Here is a 12,329-nt window from a genome sequence, read left to right as displayed (position 1 = left end):
AATGGAACAATTTATTGAGCACCTGCTATGTGCCTTCTGTTGTGAGCCTCTTATTTCATTTCAGGCTCACAGCGGCCCTCGAGATGGGCATAACTCCTTTCATTGCCCTCACAGGAGATCCAGGCTCAGCGAGGCTCCAGAATCTTCCCAGAGCCACGAAGCTAGCAGCAGAGACTGGATCTGGACCCCTGCCCCCAAAGCCAACACCTTATCTCCTACTCATACACCCCCACCAGCCAGCCCCGGGGGGGGGCGTTCAGGACAAAGCAGCTTTTGGGTCCAGACTTGCTTCATAAGTAATATTTCCACAGCAGCAGAGGCAACAGAAGGCAATTTTCTCTGCAGCCTCTGTTTTCTCATCTTGAAATTGGGGGCAGTAATACCTACTTCACAGGGTTGGTGCAAGGAAAGGGAAATCCAGTGTATTACAAGGCAGAGGCAGCCGAGATAATTATGTGTGTAAAGCATCTTGAAAACATGTCTGGTGTCAGGGGTTCTAGACTCAGGCTGCCTGGGCTTCGTCGCCTCCCTGCCACTTACTGTGCCACATGGGGCAAGTTACTCAACCCTTCTGTGCCTGACTTCCTTCATCTATAAAGTGAGGGTGATAATGTAAGTCCCGCCCTCATGCTTGTGTCGGGATAATTAAATAAGGGAACACACATAATAGGGATTTGAAGCAATGCGGGCCACATAGTAGGCACTTTAGATAAATAGCTATTATTATTGTTGCTGTTTTGTACTCCAAAGACTTCTGAAGTCATCAGACTCCGATCCTTGCTGTTGGGGCTTTTAAAGGACCCTTTTAAATGAGAGCACCCCTGGGAAGGTTAGCAACCACCACTTTCCATCCCAACCTCTTGGAGAGGGGCAGGAGATGGTGTCACAGGGAACAATGGGAGACAGAGGCTGGGGGGGCCAGAGGGGCCTTGGAGGACAGAACCTCTCCGAGGAGAGCCTCATTTAGGAGGAAAGACCGCCATTTAGCACCTCACCCAGCCCAATCCCGCAGCTTGACCTTGGGCAGAAAATAGTAATGATGATAGCTGACCTTGCTGAACAGTTGTTATGGGTCAGGCACATCACTCTGCTTTACTCGTGCAGGAAACCATTTAATCCTCATACCGATGCCATGAGCACGTGCTCAGCTCCCCATTTTACAGACGAGGACACTGAGGCCCAGGAAGCTCATACAACTTGTAAATGCCACACAGCTGATTTATGGTCCGGCTAGGACTGCACCTTGGGCTCTACAAAGTCAACGTTCTCTCTCGAACCCCACACTCTGTCCCTTTGACTTTTCCCCCTGACGCAGTGGATGGACATACACCTCCCTTTATCCCCTGGCTCCCCAAAGTCAGACAGGTCCCCACCTCCCCTGCAGCTGAGACAAACCTCTGCCTTTGGACAGGAATCCATCCACGGGACCTTCTGACCTCCTACCAGTGATGCCCACAGCAGGTCAAAGTGATGAGTGACATGGTCCAGGGTGCTCTGGGAAGTCAAAGGTGTTCAGAGATAGGAGTGAGTATACCAGGCTAGGAGGGGCAGGAGGTGCAGGATGGGATGTTGTTCTGTAAACCAAAGTCTCGGGGAATTTGAAAGGAAGCACAAGTAGAGTGGGGCTGCTGGGAATCTCGAGAGGCTTCCTGGAGGAGGTGGCCTCGAACTGGGTCTTGAAGGAGGCACACATGGGATGCTTCATGGGGATCCCAGCTTTCTAGCAACCCCTCTGCTTAGGCCAGATGCAGAGAAGAGTTATTTATGGAACGTCTGCCCAATACCTAGCTCATTCATTCCTAATAGTAGTGACCCTATTGTTACTGTGCCCATGCTATAGACAGATAGGGAGGCTTCTTCTCCAAAGACTGAGCCACTCGTCCAGGGTGGTGGTGTGAAGGTTGAGCCCAGGCCTATCTGACCCCCTAACCTGTGCCTCCCCAATACAAAACTGCTCGCGAAGGGTTAGAGCAGGTCCCACTCCTCATCCCACCTCCAGGTCTGGGCTCCATCAGCTTTCTGCTTTGTTTGCTATGTCACCTTGGGAAATGTACTCAAATTCTCTGATCCTTGCTTTCCTTATCTGAAAATACAGAGCATAACAGTCCTTACTTGGAAGGATTTCTGTGAAGAGTAAATGGAATACTGTATCTTATATCTTCAATATAGTCCCTGGCATGTTATAAATACCCAACAGTTGATCTCTACTTTATTATTATTATTACTATTATTAATGATGATGGCAACTGCTTCTAGTACTATTAAGACAAAGAGCAAGTCTAAAGCAGGGATCACCCCTTCAAGTGCCTGCTGAGCCTGATCAGGTAACACTAATCTATGAACTGGGCCCGTGCAGATCAACCGGGGGGGTGGGGGGAATCTGTCACAAAGTGGAGCGTGCATGCCCCTGCCTAAAGATGGTCTGTGGTCTAATAAAAAAATAAATATTTGGTCTTTAGCTCTGGTTCCTGGTTCCTATTACAGAGCTCCTAAAACCCTTGGAATTTACTGTCCCTTGCACACTAATGAGATGAGTCATGGGGATGGGGAGGCAACATAGCTTCACGTCAGGGGCTGGTGGCCAGAAAGCCCCAGGCATGATTTAGAGGGTTGGGACTCTCAGCCTCCCCTCTCCAAGCTCCTGGGAAGGGAGAGGGGCTGGAGATGGGCTGCAATCACCAATGGCCAGTGGTTTTACTCAGTCATATACCTGGATGACAAAACCTGCATAAATGCCCTTAAGCAACGTGTTTCAGAGAGCTTCCGAGTTCATGAGCACGTGAGAGGTCCCCCACACATCTCTTCCATTTGGCTACTCCTGAGTTACGTCCTTTAGAACAACCCGGTACACATAAGGGAAGTATCTTCCTAGTTCTGTGAGTTGTTCTAGTGAGTTATCACACCTAAGGAAGGGGTCATGGGAACCCTCAATTTATAGCCAGTTGGTCAGAAGTACAAGTGCCCCCCAGGACTTGCGATTGGTGTCCGAAGCGGGGGACAGTCTTACAGAACTAAACCCAGAACTCCAAGTACTTTCAAGTCAGAACTGAACTGAATTGTTGCAAGCTTAGCTTGTATCAGAGAATTGCAGAATTCCTGTGGAAAAACCCCACACCGCTTAGTGTCAGAAATGGTGCAGAAAAAAGACACCACATCATGAAAAATTTAAAAAGTGATGGGAAGAGGCACAAGGGGCTTCTGGGGGCCCTCCGTGCCGTGCGCTCTCTCTTGGCCCGGCTGGTGGTTACCCAGCTGCTCGCCATGTGACGGATCACTGAGCTAGCGGATCGCATGTTTCTGTCTATATGTCAGTACCTCATAACACATGGTAAGTCCCAAAAGCTGTTTTTTAACTTTTTTTTTTTAAGATTTTTTTTATTTATTTGACAGAGAGAGCACAAGCAGGGGGAGCAGCAGAGGGAGAGGGAGAGGCAGGCTTCCCGCTGAGCAGGGAGCCCAATGCGGGGCTCGATCCCAGGACCCGGGGATCACGACCTGAGCTGAAGGCAGATGCTTAATCGACCGAGCCACCCAGGCGCCCCTGTTTTTTGACGTTTAACTATCCCAGTCAAATAAAACACAGCTAAGGGCCAGATCCGGGCCCCAGGCTGCAAGTTGGCAGCCCCTGAGTTAAGTATGTTCTCCCAGATGGAGAGCTCCCGACTACCAAGATGACAGGGCACACCAGGGAAGAGCTAGCAGGACTGGGATGGGACCTCAAGAGCTTGTCTGCTCTAACCCTTTTCTCCTGCACACAAAGTATTATTATCCCCGTTTTCCAGATGAGGCCACAGAGGCCCAGAAACCTCCAACAAAAGACCACATGTTAGAAGCCACCAGCTTACCTGGGGCCTTAAAATTCCCAACCACCTGACTGCTGTCTCATCTCCTGAGCCTCCAGAAGCCCTAAGTAGTCTCTGCCTGGAAGGGGCCGCTGGGGTCCCGAGGCTGTCCCACTTGGCTTTTTCACCAGGCCTAAGTTGCTCTTCTGAACTTGACTTACCCTTGTTGCAATTTTAATTCTTATTTTAGAGATGCTTTTAAAAAGATGCTCTGAGGTCTTTGGACACTGACATCTCATCACCCACCATTGCTGTGATTCCTATTTTATTAATAATAATAATCCCCTGCTCTGGACATCATCTTGTCTTCTTGGATGATTCAAAACAGTTAGTAGGTGTTGACAGGCACCCGATGGGCTGGTCCGAGGCAGCATTGTTCTGCTCAGAAGGTCAATGATTCCTGATAAGTACTCAGGACCGTGCTGCCCAGCAGTGCGCAGCACCACCACCAGGCACTTAGGAGACCACATCAGGGCTGGGCCATACGAGACACCGAGGTAAGTAACATTGGCTTCTATAATGAAGTACCCTCCTGTTCATTCCTTTTCCACTTTTGTCCTGAATTTGACCAGAGAAAGTCTGTCTTGTCCTCTTTTGTCCTTGACACCTCTCCCTAGCTCTAACGAAGACAGAACAGGCCCCCCAGAGCTGGATCCAGTGAGAATTTAATGATGCCCGTTCGCTTTTTAAGGCTATTTTTACAGTCGCCTCCTATTTATGTTAAGGGGTGTTGGTGTGAGGGAAAGCTTCCTTTTCAGATAAATTTAAGCAAGGAAAGGGTGAATCTAAAGAAAATATTAAAGAAAGCATAGTCTGGGTCAGGGTTGGCAAACTGGGCCCGCGGGCCAAATCTGGCCCACTGCTTGGTTTTGTATGGATCACAAACTGAGAATGACTTTTACATTTTTAAGTGGCTGGGGGAAATCAAAAGAAGAATACATGATAAACACCTGGGATTCAAACTGCAGTGTCCATACGGTTTCATTGGCACACAATCGTCCTCATTCATTCTCATTTTGTTTGGCTGCCTTCACGCTACGATGGCAGAGCTGAGTAGTTACAACAGAGACCAAAGAGCTCGCAAAGTCCAAAATATTTGTTATGAGACCCTCTACAGAAAAATTTTGCCAGCCCCTGGTGGAGGTGATTGGCCGACACAGCAAAGATCCTCGTGATGGTACCAGACTGAGAGAACCCCTCATCTGAACTCTGGGAGGTTACGATCATTTCTTTCCACCCATTTTACAGATGAGAAGGAAACAGGCGCAGAGAGGTTTAGTGACTTGCCTGAGGTGTCCCAGCTGGGAAGCAGCAAGCTGGGATTTGAACCCAGGGCAGACGGCAAAGGGCTTTAGGTAGGCAGGGCTGAACATAACATATGCTTTGCTGATCTTTCTTTCCATACCTTCTGCCCCGCCATCCTATCCACAACCCCAGAACACACCTGGTACTTTTGTGCCTTTGCCCATATGCCTCTTCCTCCATTACGAACGCCCCGCAAGACGGCGCCCCCTCTAGGAAGTCTTCCCCATGGCCCATCCCTCCCAGACCCAGGGCAAGCTCCCTCCTCTGTCCTCCCCCCACTTGCACCTACAAGGCCATGGATTATTCATCATTTCCTGACGATATGGCTCACCTCCCCGAGCTCAGGTAAGGGCCCTGGAGGGTGGGGACTGCGACTTATACAAAGAGCAAATGGTTTAGCAGGACAGGGCAGGCCCTCCGTGCCTAGAGCCTGGTCTATAGCCTCACCTCACCTCTCCCCTGCTTATGCTTTATGCTCCAGCAATACAGAACAGCTTGCAACTCCCCAAACCCATCATGCCAGCTCAGGCCTATCTACCTATGCACAGGCTGTTCCTTCTGATGGGACACGCTCTCTACCCATTCTGCATCCAACTCCTATTCATCCTTCAAAGCCCCAATCAGGCATCAGTATGAAGACCGCTGTGTTTCCCACTCCTACCCCCAACAGTGCAGGCTCCCCTAGGCTGCCTCCATGCCCCCACTTCTGGGGAGGCTATAGAGGGGGAGGCTTGGAGCCAGACAGTCTGGGTTCAAATCTGGCTCTTCTCAGTCCAAGCTCTACCGTTGGACAAGTGACTGAGCCTTGCTGTGCAGCAACAACAGGAGTGGGTCAGTGTGAGGACTGGATGACAGAATGCCTGTGAAGCTCCTACATACAGTAAGTGCTCAATAAATGCTACCACGACTGCACTGTCATTATAATTGGCAGTTTCTTGGTCCCCCACCCTCCAAGTGTCGGGGGTCTGTGGGTGTGGGAACTGGCTCTCAGTGCTTAATGCGGCAGCAGGTCTGGGCTAAGTACACAGTAAAAGCGGGCTCCCCCGCACCTGTCCCTCCTCTCCTCCACCCCAACCCCTGCTCTCAGCTGAACAAAGTAAACTGGCCTGGGGATGGGGTCGGGGAGGGAAGTACAGCTCTGCTTTCTCATGGGGACGGGGGGTCTCTGACCTGAAACCTGGGGCCCCAGGCTCCAGGACCAGGCCAAAGGCTGCCCTCACAGTGGCCCTTCCAAATCCGAGGATGGTACCCAGTAAACACGATTTATGGGCCAGGAAACAGATTGAGAGGCTTGCCCTGTTCACAAGTTGTGGGACCTCAAAGGAGGCCCAGGTCCTCTACTGAGAGGGGGTTCCCCCAAACCATAAATCTGTAGGAAAACAACCCAACCAAAGACACACCTGGATGGTGTCCTTACAGCTGGGCTCGGGCCCCACGCAGCAGCATGCAGAGCGAAGCAAAACCTCCCAAGTAAAGCCAGACTCCCCATAAGTCTAAACGGAAAAAAGCTGGGTCCCTGCCAAACAAGGCTCTGGGAAAGGCAGAGTAGTGCAGTGACAAAGAAGGCAGGCCCTGGTTTCAAGTTCGGACGTCACAGCTAATGGCTGTGTGACCTTGGGCAAGTCACTTTACCTCTCTGAGCCTCCGTTTCCATCTCAGTCAAGGGAGGCACAGAGCCGCTGTGAGGATAACACCTGGGAGGTACTTTGCAAAAGTGCCAGGCACCAAGTAAATCTTCAATTCATCCAGTTCTGTCTTCATCTGGAGAATCCCTCCCTGGGCCTCAGCTCCTTCCCCGACAGGACCTCCCTCCTCAGAGCAGAGCAGAGCCGGGGGAATGGACAGCACCCTGGGAGCAGGATGGGGACAGGCCAGCTGGGGTCACGAGGGTCAGCTCCATTAGGACCGTGGTCACAGCTAGTGCTTGGGAGCGCTGCCTTAGACCCCATGTAAGGATTCACTACCTGAGCCCGTAGTTTCCTGGAAAGGTCATCCCAGGAGATGCCGATAGGGGAGTGGGGAAGGCAACCAGCTAAGCCCTGGGCAGCTAGAGCTCAGCACGAATGGGGCAATTCTGGAAGCCAGTGTTGACCCCGCACTGAGCAAGGCAGGATCTTCATACACCAACCCATGGCTGTCATTAAGTGTGTTGGGAAGAGGGGTTCATTCCCCAGCACATCATGCCTGCTGTGGATGCGGCAGAAGAAAGCCCCAGGGGCCGGGAACTGAAGGGGCCGGCAGCCTGCGGTGGGGCCAGCGTGCTCTGGCATGGTGAGGGTGAGGGCCTCTGGGGGTAGCCACTGCCCCAGCTGCGAGCGCCTACTCCCTTCCAGGCACTCGGTGCCCTCTGCAAGATTTCTCACTCAGTCCCCCCGCAGCCTTGCAAGGTGGACATCATTATCTCCCTCCCCTTTTCTCTCTCTCTTTTTAAATTTTTTCTGACTTTCCACTGATCTCAGCAAGGATCCCTCCCCTTTTAAATAGCCTTATCGAGGAATAATTTACACTCCACAAAATTTGCCCATTTTAAGTGTACACCTCAATGTATTTTATTATATTTACAGAGTGGGACGCCATCACCACAACCTAATGTTGGAATGTTGTCCATTTACAGTCGCTCCCCATCCCCCCAACCAACACCCCCCACCAGCCCTAGGCAGTCACAAATCCATGTTCTGTCTCCATAAATTTTTCTCTTTGGACATTTCACATAAATGGAATCATTTACTGCGCGATCATTTGGATCTGGTTTCTTTCACCTAGCGTGATGTTCTTGAGGTTCATCCATGTTGTGGATGCTTCAGTATTTCTCTTTTTTATTGTCAAATAATATTCTGCTGAATGGATATACCAAATTTTGCTTTTCCATTCACCAGCTGACAGACATTTGCATCATTTGCATTTTTTGCCTATTATGAATAATGTTGCTGTGAACATTCACGTATAAGTTTTTGGGTAGATATAGGCTTTCATTTTCTTTTTCTTTTGTTTAAAGATTTTATTTATTTGAGAGAGAGCACAAGCAGGGGGAGGGGGAGGGGCAGAGGGAGAGGGAGAGGCAGACTCCCTGCTGAACAGGGAGCCCAACGTGGGGCTCGATCCCTGGACCCTGAGCTCATGACCTGAGCCAAAGGCAGACGCTTAACCGACTGAGCCACCCAGGTGCCTTACTTTCATTTTTCTTAAGTAGATACCTAGGAGCGGGATTGTTGGGTCCTGTGCTAACTTCATGTTTACCATTTTGAGAAAATTTTTTCCGAAGAGACTGACCACATGGGACATACCCACCAGCAATGCAGGAAGGTTTCAATGCTGGACTCTTGCCCAGTGGATGTGAAATGGTATCCCATTGTGGGTTTGATTTGCATTTCCCTAACAGATTGGTTGAGCAGCTTTCCCGTGCTTATTGGCCAGGTGTATGATCTTCTTTGGATGTATATCTATTCAAATCATTTGCCCATTTATATTAATCGAAGTAGAGCTGACATACAAGATGATACTAGTTTCAGACATACAACATTGTGATTCAACATTTATATACATTCCAAAATGCTCCCCACGGTAAGTGCAGTTACCATCTGTCACCCTGCAAAGTCGCTACAGTATTACTGACTATATTCCCTGTGCTGTACTTTCGTCCCCATGATTTATTTATTTTATAACTGGAAGTTTGTACCTCTTAATCCCCTTTGCCCATTTCACCCATCCCCCACGCTTACCCCTCTGGCAACCACCAGTTTGTTGTCTGTATTTATGGGACTGTTCCTGGCTTTTTCTGTTTGTCCATCTCTTTTGTTTTTTTTTTTTGATCCCACATATAAGTGAAATCATATGGTATTTGCCTGTCTGACTTCTTCCACTCAGCATAATGCCCTCTAGGTTCATCCATGTTGTTGCAAACTCCTTTGCCTATTTTTAGTTAGCGATGTGTCTTCTTCATCATCCCCCTTTTATAAATGGAAACCGTGGCTTTGAGAAGCAGAGCTGTCGCCCACAGTGCTACAGCTTGGGGGTGACAGGCCGCCTGACCCCTAAGCTCTGCCCTTGGCAAATACTCCAGGCTGTGTCCAGGCGCCCATTTGACCTCATTCCCCAAAGGCATGTTTGGAGCTGCTGGGAATTGAGCATTTGGTTCTTTGGAAATGAGGGGCTGGGGGGGGGCCACATATTTCTTACCTTTAGAAAGCTAAAATTCCCAGAGAGAAAGGTGCTTCGCTGCAGCCCATGCCCCTCCCCAGCATAAGGACCAGGTGCCAGCACAGAACCACCCTGCCAGGTGCTCGGAGTTTGAAGATGTGTGTCATGGACCATGAGGCTCCACCCTGCCTGCTCCCCGCTCACTCCCTCAGTCTCCCCTTCTGCTTCCCTCTCAGCCCTTCACTCAGGAGTCTGGCCTGCTTTCTCCTGACCTCAGGCTTTGGCTCTGCTTCCTGGCTAATGTTCTTGTCTCTTCCCTACAGTCCAGTGATCCCACTAATGGCCCTCTGGGTAACACCCCTGCTGGCCTGACCCAGCTCTCCTCTAGAAGCCATCAGTCTGTCCTCTCAGTGGATACTGTCTTAGCACCTGCTCAGTGCAGGATGCCAGGGACACAGAAAGGACAGGATGCAGTCTGTGCCCTCAATGAGGTGGACAAGGTAGAACCATAAATGATTGCTAGCCAGTGAAGTTTTGTGGGCACTGTAACGGAGGAGAAAATTCTGTCCAGGGAACCGTGGGGCGAGGATCAAGAGGCGTAAGTGAAGCCCACTCCCTGGGCAGACTCATCGTTGGAGGGGAGCTCATTGTGGGTGGGTGAGGCAGGGAAGGGCGTTCCAGGCAGCGGGAACAGTAAGAGCCAAGGCAGAGAAGTGTGAGATCTGTTTGGCGAATTTCAAGTAGCTCTGAGTTGCTGGGGTGTGAAAGGAAGGCCTGGGATTAAGTGGAGCTGAGGTCATGGATGACCTTGAATGCCACACAAAGGAGTGTGGAGCAGCGGAGTGAATGAGTGTTTTAAGCAAGGGAAGGACATGGTCAAATCTGTGCTTTAGAAAAATACAACCACGCTGATCAGTCTCTAATTAAATTCAGCCTACCAACATCCAGGGTGTTTTGTGCTGCTGGACGATCCATTCCATTCGAATTCCCACTCTCATAGATGATCATGTTACACCTTCTCTCTCTCATAGCTTGGACACCTCCTCCCCATCCTCCTTCTCAGCTGATGACCTTCCTTCCTATTTACTGAGGAAGCAAAGCAACCGGAAGAGATGGCCCACACCTATCCATCACCTCATGCCAACCTATTTGCCTCTGTACTCTGCATTCCTCGGTTGCTATAAGTGAGCTCTCCAGCTATACCTGAGCCCCATCTCCCCTCATGCCCTGGACCCCTTCTGCTCTCCCCCACACAGGACATTGCCCCATGAACTGACCCCTGTCTGCTAGGTCATTCTCATCCCCATATAAATTTCTACCCCTCCTCAACACCATCACCATCACCATCATCATCATCATCATCATGATTATTACTTTGACCCTACACTCCTCTCCAGCTACTGGCCTATTTCTCTGATCATTTCCACAGGAAAATTTCATAAAAGAGTGGTGAATTTTTCTGCAGCCACATTCAATGTAAAGAATTGAATCAATTAAAAGGAGAATCAAACTGGGGTGCCGGGGTGGCTCAGTTGGGTCTACTCTTGGTTTTGGCTCAGGTCATGATCTCACGGGTCACGGGATCAAGCCCTGTGTCAGGCTCCATGCTTAGTGGGGAGTCTGCTTGAAGATTCTCTCCCTCTGCCCCTCCCCCAACTCATGCTCTCTCACTCTCTCAAATAAATAAATCTTTAAAAACAAATTTTTTTTAAAGACAATCAAACTGAGCAAGGAAAAAGAGATTATAAAAGTGACCATGGAAATTTGAAAAAGAGCCAAATAGAACCTCTAGGAAAGAAAAATATATTGAGTGAAATTGTAAACATTAATGTCTGGATTAAATAGTGGATTACACAGGGCTGAAAAGATCATCCAGGGAAATGGAATCTGGGGAAACTGCCTAGAACTTAGCACAGAGGGACAATGTGATAAACTATGAAATAAAGGCTAAAGACATGGGGGCCAGAGGGAGGGTGTAACACACATGTCATTGGTAGACTGAAAATAGTGCCCCCCCGCAAAAAAAGATTTCCATGACCTGATGCCTGGAACCTGTGAATGTAACCATTTTTGGCAAAAAAAAAAAAAAAAAAAAGGTATTTGCAGATGTAACTAAGTTAAGGGTCCTAGGATGCAGAGATTATCCTGGATTATCCAGGGTCCCTAAATGCAATCACATGTGTTCTTCTAAGAGGGAGGCAGGGGAGATTTGACAACACACAGAAGAGAAGTCAGTATGAAGGTAAGCAGAGACAGGTTTGAAGATGCTGCCCTTGAAGCCTGGAGTACAATGGCTGCCAGCCCAGGGCCACTGGTGGCCACCAGGAGCTGGAAGAGACAAGGAGTAGATGGCCACTTGAGGCTCCAAAGGAAAATGGCCCTTCTAACACCTTGAATTCAGCCCAAACATACTTATTAAGGGGTTTTGGCCCCTAGACCTGTGAAAAAATGAATTTTTGTTGTTTTTAGCCACCAAGTTTGTGGCTGCAGGAAATGAATACAATGGGAGAAAAAGCAATAATCAAAAAGATAATGGCTAAGAATTTTTCCAAATTGATGAAAGATGTGAATCCTCATGAATTCAAAAAGCACAATGAATCTCACTCCAGATAAAAGTTCAAATCCACATCCATATAGAACATAATGAACCTACAGGAGAGCATGGTCAAAGAGAAAATACAGTCCAAGAAAAAGAGATTTACCAACCAAAAAAACACAAGAGTTTGTGGACAGCTGACTTTTCAACTGTAACAACTATAGCCAGAGACCAAGGGAAAATAACTATCAACTAGAATTATATACCCAGCAAAACTATCTTTCAAGAACAAGGACAAAATTTTCAAACAAGCCAATATTGGGTGTGTTGACCACCAATAAAGCTTCAACAAAGGCACTTTTATTTTTTACTTTTTAAAATTAATTTATTTTTTTTTTAGAGAGAGTGAGCAAGCAGCAGGGGTGGGGCAGAGGGAGAGGGAGGGAGAATCCCAAGCAGGCTCCACACCCAGCATGGAGCCCAATGCAGGGCTCAATCCCATACCCCTG

Source organism: Mirounga angustirostris, unplaced genomic scaffold (assembly GCF_029215605.1).
Source record: "Mirounga angustirostris isolate CCGP_5_RB_7025 unplaced genomic scaffold, mMirAng1.0.hap1 SCAF_4, whole genome shotgun sequence".
In the NCBI taxonomy this organism is placed as follows: Eukaryota; Metazoa; Chordata; class Mammalia; order Carnivora; family Phocidae; genus Mirounga; species Mirounga angustirostris.
The sequence above is the reverse complement of the archived record's forward strand: the minus strand, read 5'-3'. Positions refer to the sequence as shown.